The following is an 8596-nucleotide window of genomic DNA, read 5'->3' as shown; positions in this document are numbered from 1 at the left end:
TGCTTGTTCTGTCTCTTTAAACTGTATTTTGTCTTTTGGTAGGTCTTAAAATATTTTCTTGAGAGTCTAGCATGACTTACTGGATGAAAGGAACTGTTGTAAATAGGCATTTGGTAATGTATGGGTAATGTATGGGGGAAGATTTCTATAGTCCTATAATTAGGTCTCAGTGTAATGTTTGCTTGGATTATGATTCTAAGCTGATATGTAATGCAAAAACTGAAAAAAAATGCAATTTAAAAATAACTTAGGAACACAGATCCATGCCAAAGGGGCGTGTGGTGTAATAGTATTTTATATCAATTGTGCTTCTCAGTCTAGCATTATTCCACTTCTTTTCCCATGAACTGCTTTGCTATGGACAATTTTTAAAATTCTGTATCATAATTTCTCTTACTTATATTTAAATAATTACCAAATATATAGGATTTTATCCTGTGTCTCTCAATATGCTTCCAACATTGGAATGGATTCCTTCCTATTGATCTATTTCTGATTTTGTTTAAAATTATGGCCCATTTTTCATATGTAGTGTAAATGGCTTTTGTTGGAACTGAAAAATTGTGCTTCCCAACCCCAGCTTTCCTCTAGCTCTGCTTTCAATTAAAGCTCAATTTCACTCCATTGTTGGCCATATTATGAGATGCATTATATAAAATCTAATTTGCATATACTGAAACATTAGAAGCACACCAGAGGCACTTTTTAGTTATTTAAATTCTAAAATTATTCCTTTATCCCACATCTGGTGGAATCATGTAATGTTCACTTTTTCTTAACCTCTGAAATTCCCCTGTGAGCTGTTAGCATTAGATGAAATCATCTTCAAAGACTTTGAGAAGAACTTTTTCAAAGAGTCATACCTCTAGCATCGTGCTTTTTTGTTTTATTCACACATAAAAAAGTCCATATTCACATGAACAACTTAGCTTTACTTATTTCTATGAACACCATGGCATTATATTTATATTTAAGAAAGTGAGAAGGATCCATGATTTCTTTGGACCTCTGTCTCTCTCTCTCTCTCTCTCTCTCACACACACACACACACACACACACACACACACACCACATCCAAGATTGTAAATATTCTAATATGGTTATGACCTCTGTGGTTGTACAAAGCAGAAACCCAACACAAGCTACCTTAAACCTAGGGGCTCTAGCAATAAGTAACATCATTAGGCCTCAATCTCAATCTCTCTTCTCCTTTCCTTCATTCTTGCACAGGCATGTCTCTATGGGACAGGATGGCCAGTAGCACCTTTGGCTATAAAGTCTGCCAGCTCAATGACCACAGTGAGACTGTACCACACTGGACTGATTTGGATTAGGTGATCTCCCTGAACCAACCACTATAGCCAGAGAGTGTACTCATTGAACAAGCCAGGTTGTGTGTAGCTCCCAGATCCAGGCTCACACAAATACTTGGACCAAGAGTTGGGGAGGGGTAGTTCCCAGTGGAAAAATCAAACTGACTGCCAGAAAATAGTGGTGTATTATGGGCAGATACACAAAATAAATATCCGTTACACTCCCTAGCTAGTTTGGAGAATCAGGCATCCTCACAAACCGGATCTGACTCTTGAGTCTTCTTATTCATCTACTGTGTTCAAAATGATTCGGTCAGCAAATCAGGTCAGTGAGAAATATTTGAAAACTTGCACTGTGTTGAAATATGGACTCCAAACATTTCTCTTCCCAGACAGTATGCTGTCACTGTTATCATTGTATGCACCAATACAGTAGCTTGCTATAGTCATCACAATGATAAGAAGACCAGCACCAATGAAACAGAAGGGTTAATAATTTCAGTTAAAGTGGCATATTTATCTCATCTTCCAAAGTCTACCAAAATCACAGTAAAATTTTTCAAGCAAAAACTCACTAGTAGAAACAGAATCATAGAAGAGATGACAGCAAAAGGATTTTCGAAGCTGGAAAGCAGATGGACACGATTTTGGAAAGGTGAAAACTTGGTCAGCAGTGGACACAGGACCCAGAAGCAAGTCAAATCAAAGCAGAATGGATGAGAGGTTAGGAGCACCCAGTGGAGTTCAGGTGGGTCCAAAAGCAGAAGAATCTGATAAAAGTTAGGCAGTGGAGTAGAGAGATGTCCGGACCTGCCTTCCAAGCCAGAGTAGCATGGAGACTAACCTTACAGCACTCAGGTAGAAGACTGGAGGTGTAGTCACTGGAGAGGTGAGAGGAAGGAGAATGAATATTGGCACCCCAGGCATTGCTGAGTGTAGGAATAGAGTTCTGAAAACATGTGGGCCTTAGTAGAGATCTATACTAAGAAGTGAATTCCCAGCTCCCTTCTCCCAAAGATTTTTAAATCTGATTTTTTTAATACAGATATAGTTGACATATAACATTGTGTGACCTTAAGGTGTGAAAGATATTGATTTGATACATTTTTATATTAGGATTACCACCATAAATTTGGTCCTGGATTTCCAGGTTATTATGAATATACAGTTGTTGAGGGAGAAGAATTGAACATACTTTATTAACACTTTGTTAGCTTTACTTAAAGTTTTTATGTTTACACAGATATAGCATGTGGGTCTCCATTTATATTTCTGCTTCAGTTTCAAGAAACAAAATTCAAAACAAATAAACATGAATAAGGAATCTTGAGGAACACGGACAATATAGGGAACATATTAAAAACAACAAAAAGCTTCACTATAAATGATATTTGAGGATGTCCATCGACAGATGCATAGATGAAGATGTGGTGTACCTATACAATGGAGTATTACTTGGCAGTCAAAAAGAATGAAATCTTGCCATTTGCAACTACATGGATGGAACTAGAGGGTATTATGCTAACAGAAATTAGTCAGAGAAAGACAAATATCATATGACTTCACTCATATGTGGAATTTAAGATATAAAACAGATGAACATAAGGAAGGGAAGCAAAAATAATATAAAAACAAGGAGAGGACAAAATGTAAGAGACTCTTAAATACAGAGAAAAAACTGAGGATTGTTGGAGGTGTTGTGGGTGGTGGGATGGGCTAAATGGAGAAGGAGCATTAAGAAAGACACTTGTTGGGATGAGCACTGGGTGTTATACATAGGGGATGAATCACTGGAATCTACTCCTGAAATCATTATTGCACTATATGTTAAATAACTTGGATGTAAATAAGTAAGTAATAACATTAAATAATAATAAAAATAAATAAAAGAGAAAAAATAAATGATATTTGAGGGAAAAGAGATAGGAGGAGACACTGCTAAGAGATAGAACAGAGCTCCATCCCTTCCCAGTGACTCTGCCTCTTTCCTGACCTACACAGCACCATTAACTTGAGTGAACAGGGCTCCCTCAGAGTTTCTCATGTTCCATCTAAGAACATCCCCTTTTCAAGAGGTTCTACATGTTCCCATTGACACCATCTTCCATACTGCTATAGGATGGTTCCACAAAGTTCTGTGTGCTCATGGCAGAAACTGTCCCCCTCCCACATTTCACTACCATTAGGCCTGAGTCTGGGGTCCTTCATAACTGAGAAAAGCAGCAATACTAGAATCTCAGCCCAATGGTTTTGTATTCCCTTAAACTGGCCCAATTGTACTCTTTCCAAGCCTTAAACATCTACTGTGACCTCTAGAACATAGGATCAAATACAAACTCAATCACAGCAATGACTCAATCCTCCATTCTCTACTTCTTTTCTGAAAATTCCCATCATTTTCTGGTTCTCAAAAAGAAAAGGCTTATCCTAAAGCCATAGCTTCCTATATGCCCAATGCAAGTGGTGGCTGCTTGTCTCCCACATCCCACACACCAAAGAGCCTGGAGGAAAGAAGGGTCACTCTTCTGCTTCTCATCACCATTTCCATTTCTATCTGTTCATCCTCCTAATCCTTCAGTTCCTCTGAAGCTCAGTTATACACACTCTATTATCTACCATTTTTATTAGATTTCTCTATATCTCTGGGTTGCTTCTCATTCCATGACAATTCTGGCATCCAACTTGTGGTCACTTTCTTCTACACTACTTCAGTTAGAACACCTGGCAATGTCAACATGTAGATGACCAATCCAATATCTTGTCTGCTCACTTCCTTGAATTGCCCTCTTCCAATGATCCTTTCTCCAGCCCACCTGCTCCCAGAGTCCTTCATTACTACTTTGCATAAGTGATCTTCTCTTCCATTTTGCCAAGCCCTCTTGGCCAAGTCCAGTTCCACCTACTCCACATAGGCACCTTTGCAGTTGAACATGGCTGGAAAAAAAATCAGGCAGCCATGCTAACTGACCTTACTTTAAATTTGTGATCAATAACCCCACATGGGCCTTCAGGACTGATCTGCAGCACCAAAATACTTTCTTCTTCCTTTTTCACTCCTACTTTCCTAGATTAGTATTTTATGCCTTCTCCTTTGTCCTCAATCCTCAACATCTCCATCACCATCCTTACCTTCAGTTGATGTCCTTGCTTCTTATTTCACCAAATAAATAGACATGGTTAGAGGTGCCTGGGTGACTCAGTCAGTTAAGCATCTGACTTCAGCTCAGGTCATGGTGTGTGAATTCGAGCCCCACCCCAGGCTCTCTGCTGTCAGCACAGAGCCCACTTCAGATCCTCTGTCTCCCTCTGTCTCTGCCCTTTCCCTGCCCTCACACACATTCTCTCTGTCTCTCTCTCTCAAAAATAAACATAAAAAAAAATAAAAATAGACATAGTCCGAAGAGAACTTCTACATGCTACTATCACCAAATCTCCTAGTCTACGCTGCATCTGTACTTTTACACTCTGCCTTTATTCCCATTAAAAATGAATGAGTGGTCCTAGCTCTAGTCCAAGACCAGCACCTTCACTGTTTACTGGGTTCCACCATTACCTCCACCTTCTCAAGAACAGATGGAATATAGTTGCCCTCTCCCTTATACTGCATCCATCAATTTTCCTTCTCAGGTAGATCATTCCTATTGGTACCGCAATTAAGAAGGAGGAGGAGAGGGACACTTGGGTGGCTCAGTTGCTGAAGTGGCTGACTTCAGCTCAGGTCATGATCTAGCAGTTCATGGGTTCAAACCCCACATCAGGTTCTGTGCTGGCAGCTCAGAGCCTAGATCCTGCTTCAGATTCTCTCTCTCTCTCTCTCTCTCTCTCTCAAAAATAAATAATTTTTAAAAAAGAAGGAAGAGGAGGAGGGCAAAAGATACTATACTTGAACTCATATCTATCTTTAGCTATCACTGCATTATTCTGCCACCCTTTCAGTGAAACCCACAAAAGAACATCTATAGTACCTGTACCCAGTTCCTCTGTTTTATTCCCCCTTGATTCCATTACAATCAGACCTTGGCCCTTATCCTCAGAATGAATTTTTCTGTGTCAATGCAAAGGTTAATCCTCAGTTTTCATTTTACTCAACTTTATAGCAGTATTTGATATAGTTAATTCCTTCTTCCCTCCAGAAACACTTTCTTCTCTTGGTTTCTAGGATAACACTCTCTCTTAGTTTTCCTCCTGCTAGGCCAACCAAGCATAACCAGCCTCCTGTGCTGGTTTTTCCTCACCTTCTCAAACTCTGAATGTTGGAGTAGACTGAAACTCAGTTCTTGGAGCTCTTTTCTTTCCTTTTCATTAAATATCATGAGACATCGCACTACTAATTTATATCTCTAGCCCAGACTTTTCTTTTGAAACCTCTTATATCCAACTGACTTCATAAATGAACTTGGCTTTCTAATTTTATCTCAAATTGAACATGATTAGAACTGAAATTTTAAATTTCCCTCCCAACCTGGCTCTCCTTATATCATCCTCATAATTGTAAATGGCAACAACACTCTTTCTGTACTTGGTCCTAACACCTTGGATTCATTCTTGAACCCTCAATAGTGAACTCTTGTTCAGAATCTGGCCACTTCTTACTCAATTAGTCAAGTCTGAGTCACCATTACCTCTCACCTGTATTATTGCAAAAGCCTCCCAACTATTCCTTCTTTCACTATGGCCCTCCTGTTGCCCATTCTCCATGGGGCAGCCAGAATGATATTTTAAAAGTACAAGTCAGATCATGACTTTCTTCTTCTCAGAATCCTCTGTAATCTCCACCCCTGTTCCCTTTCTGACTTCATCTCTGGTGTCTCTCTCCCTTAAGGGCTCTGGACACAGTAGTCTCCTTGGTTTTCCCTAAACTTTCCATATTCCTGCCTCCAGGCCTTTATACTTTTCATTTCCTCTGCCTGAAAAGCTCTTCCCCATACCACATCTTACTCTCTCACTTCTTTCTAGTCTGTTCGCAAATATCACCTCATCATTGAAGCCTTTCCTGACTCTCCTATGCAACCCTGCAGCCCCTCTTCCAGGGACTCTCATCTTCCCTTTCCTCTGCTTTGTTTTTTTCATGGACTTATAACTACCTAACTGACACGTTAAATATGTTTTTGGGTTTGAGCTCCCTGAGCACAGAGATTTTATCTGTTTATTCACTGCCTGTTATGCAGAGCCTAGAAAAATACCTGGGACATAATAATGGGTGCTCACTATTTGTTGAATACATGACAGAATGAAAATAAGTTGAAAAACAAGAACAGAACCCTATAAAAGAGAGGAGTTAGAAAACAAACTAAAGTGCTCTTGAATATTAAAATACAACAGCTGGAAATAGAATCTATTAGACAGGTTTGAAGATAAAGTAGAAAAATTTCTCCCAGAAAATACAAGGGAAACCCAAGAAGATGGAAAATAGAAGACAAAAGATAACAAAATTGAAGGATTGGAATAAAAGGGAAAATACCCCAATTCTGAGAATTCTAAAAAGTAAGATAAGAGCAAAGAAATAATCAAAGAAAGAATTCAATAAATTTCCCAGAACGAAAAGACATGTGTTTCAAGATTAATGTTTGCACCAAGGGAATCCTAAATTACACAACACTCATGTAAAGATATTGGGCTATATCATACAATATATATATGTATTTACCATTAGACCAAGCAATCCCACTCTAGGACTCTATCCAAAAGAGATACTTGCAAATATGCCAAATGACATATGCACAGGGATATTTGTTATAGAGTTATTTGTGTAATAACAAAATGCTGAAAACAATCCAGATGTCTATCAATAGGAGAATGATTGAATAAACTATGTTATCCAGTTGTAGGTAAAATGTTTGAGCAATAGAAGAAATGTGACCATAAATGGAAAACTACATAATATTAAGGCATTATTATTTATTTTTACAGAGGTAATAATGACACATCATAAGTATGTTTAAAAAATTTATCTCTTAGAGATGCATATTGAAGGATTTATGGGTGAAATAATAGATGCCTTGTATTATCTTTAAAATATTCCCAAAAAAATTTTAAAAAGGGATGGATGATGTAAGCCTGGAAAATGTTTATAATTATTTAATCTATATGAGTAAACAACATTGTATGCAAGTATTCATTACAGTATTCTCTTTACTTTTTATTATATTTGGAAATTACTATAATAAAATATTTATTTCAAACACAATGGGTTTTTTATTACTATCATTAATGTGTATTACCCAGAAATTAGTATGTACTGGAGACAAAATGAAAATCCTAAAAGCTGAGAGAAAGGGGGAGGGGAGAGAGAATAGGTGCTGTAAAAAAGACCAAAAATTATAAAGGCACTGGACTACTAAATACTAAACCTGATATCAGACAATGAAAAAGTGCCTTCAAAATTCTGTGGAAACAACTCAAAATATGGGAGAAAGTATCTGTAATCATATAACTAACAAGAGACTTGTATGTAAAATATTAAAAGAACTTTTACAATTCAACAATAAAAAGACAAATAACCAATTAAGTTATCAGCAAAAAATTTGAATAGGCATTTCTCCAAAAAAAAAAAAATACACAAATTTCCAGTAGGCACATGAAAAGATACCCAACATCATTAATCACTGGGGGATGCAAATCAAAACACTGAGATACTACTTCACATCCACTAGGACAGCTATAAAAAAAAAAAAGACAAACAATAACAAGTATTCACAAGGCTGTGGAGAAGTTGGAACCCTCATACATCATTGGCAGGATTGTAAAATGGTGCAGCTCCTTTGGAAAACAGTTTGGTAGTTCCTCAAACTGTTAAACATAGAGTTACCATATGACCTGCAATTCTGCTCCTAGGTATATATGCAAAAGAATAGAAGACATTCATCCACATAAAAATGTATTATGCAAATGTCCATAGCAACATTATTTTTTTATTTAATGTTTATTTATTTATTTTGAGAGAGAATGAGAGTAGAACAAGCAGGGGAGGGGCAGAGAGAGAGGGAAAGAAAGAGAATCCCAAGCAGGCTCTGTGCTGTCAACGTAGAGTATGATACAGGTCTTGATCCCACAAACCATGAGATCATGACCTGAGCCAAAATCAAGAGTTGGACATTTAACCGACTGAGCCACCCAGACACCCCAACAGCATTATTCATAATAGCCAAAAAATGGAAACAATCCAAAGGTTCATTAACTGATAAATGAATAAGAAAGGCTGTTATATTCTTACAAAGGGATTTTATTTAGCCATAAAAAGGAAAGAAGTATTGATAATACTATATGAATGAGCCTTTAAAGCA

The sequence above is a fragment of the Panthera pardus genome, unplaced genomic scaffold (genome assembly GCF_024362965.1).
Source record: "Panthera pardus isolate Hobbes unplaced genomic scaffold, ASM2436296v1 HiC_scaffold_17, whole genome shotgun sequence".
In the NCBI taxonomy this organism is placed as follows: domain Eukaryota; kingdom Metazoa; phylum Chordata; class Mammalia; order Carnivora; family Felidae; genus Panthera; species Panthera pardus.
The sequence above is the reverse complement of the archived record's forward strand: the minus strand, read 5'-3'. Positions refer to the sequence as shown.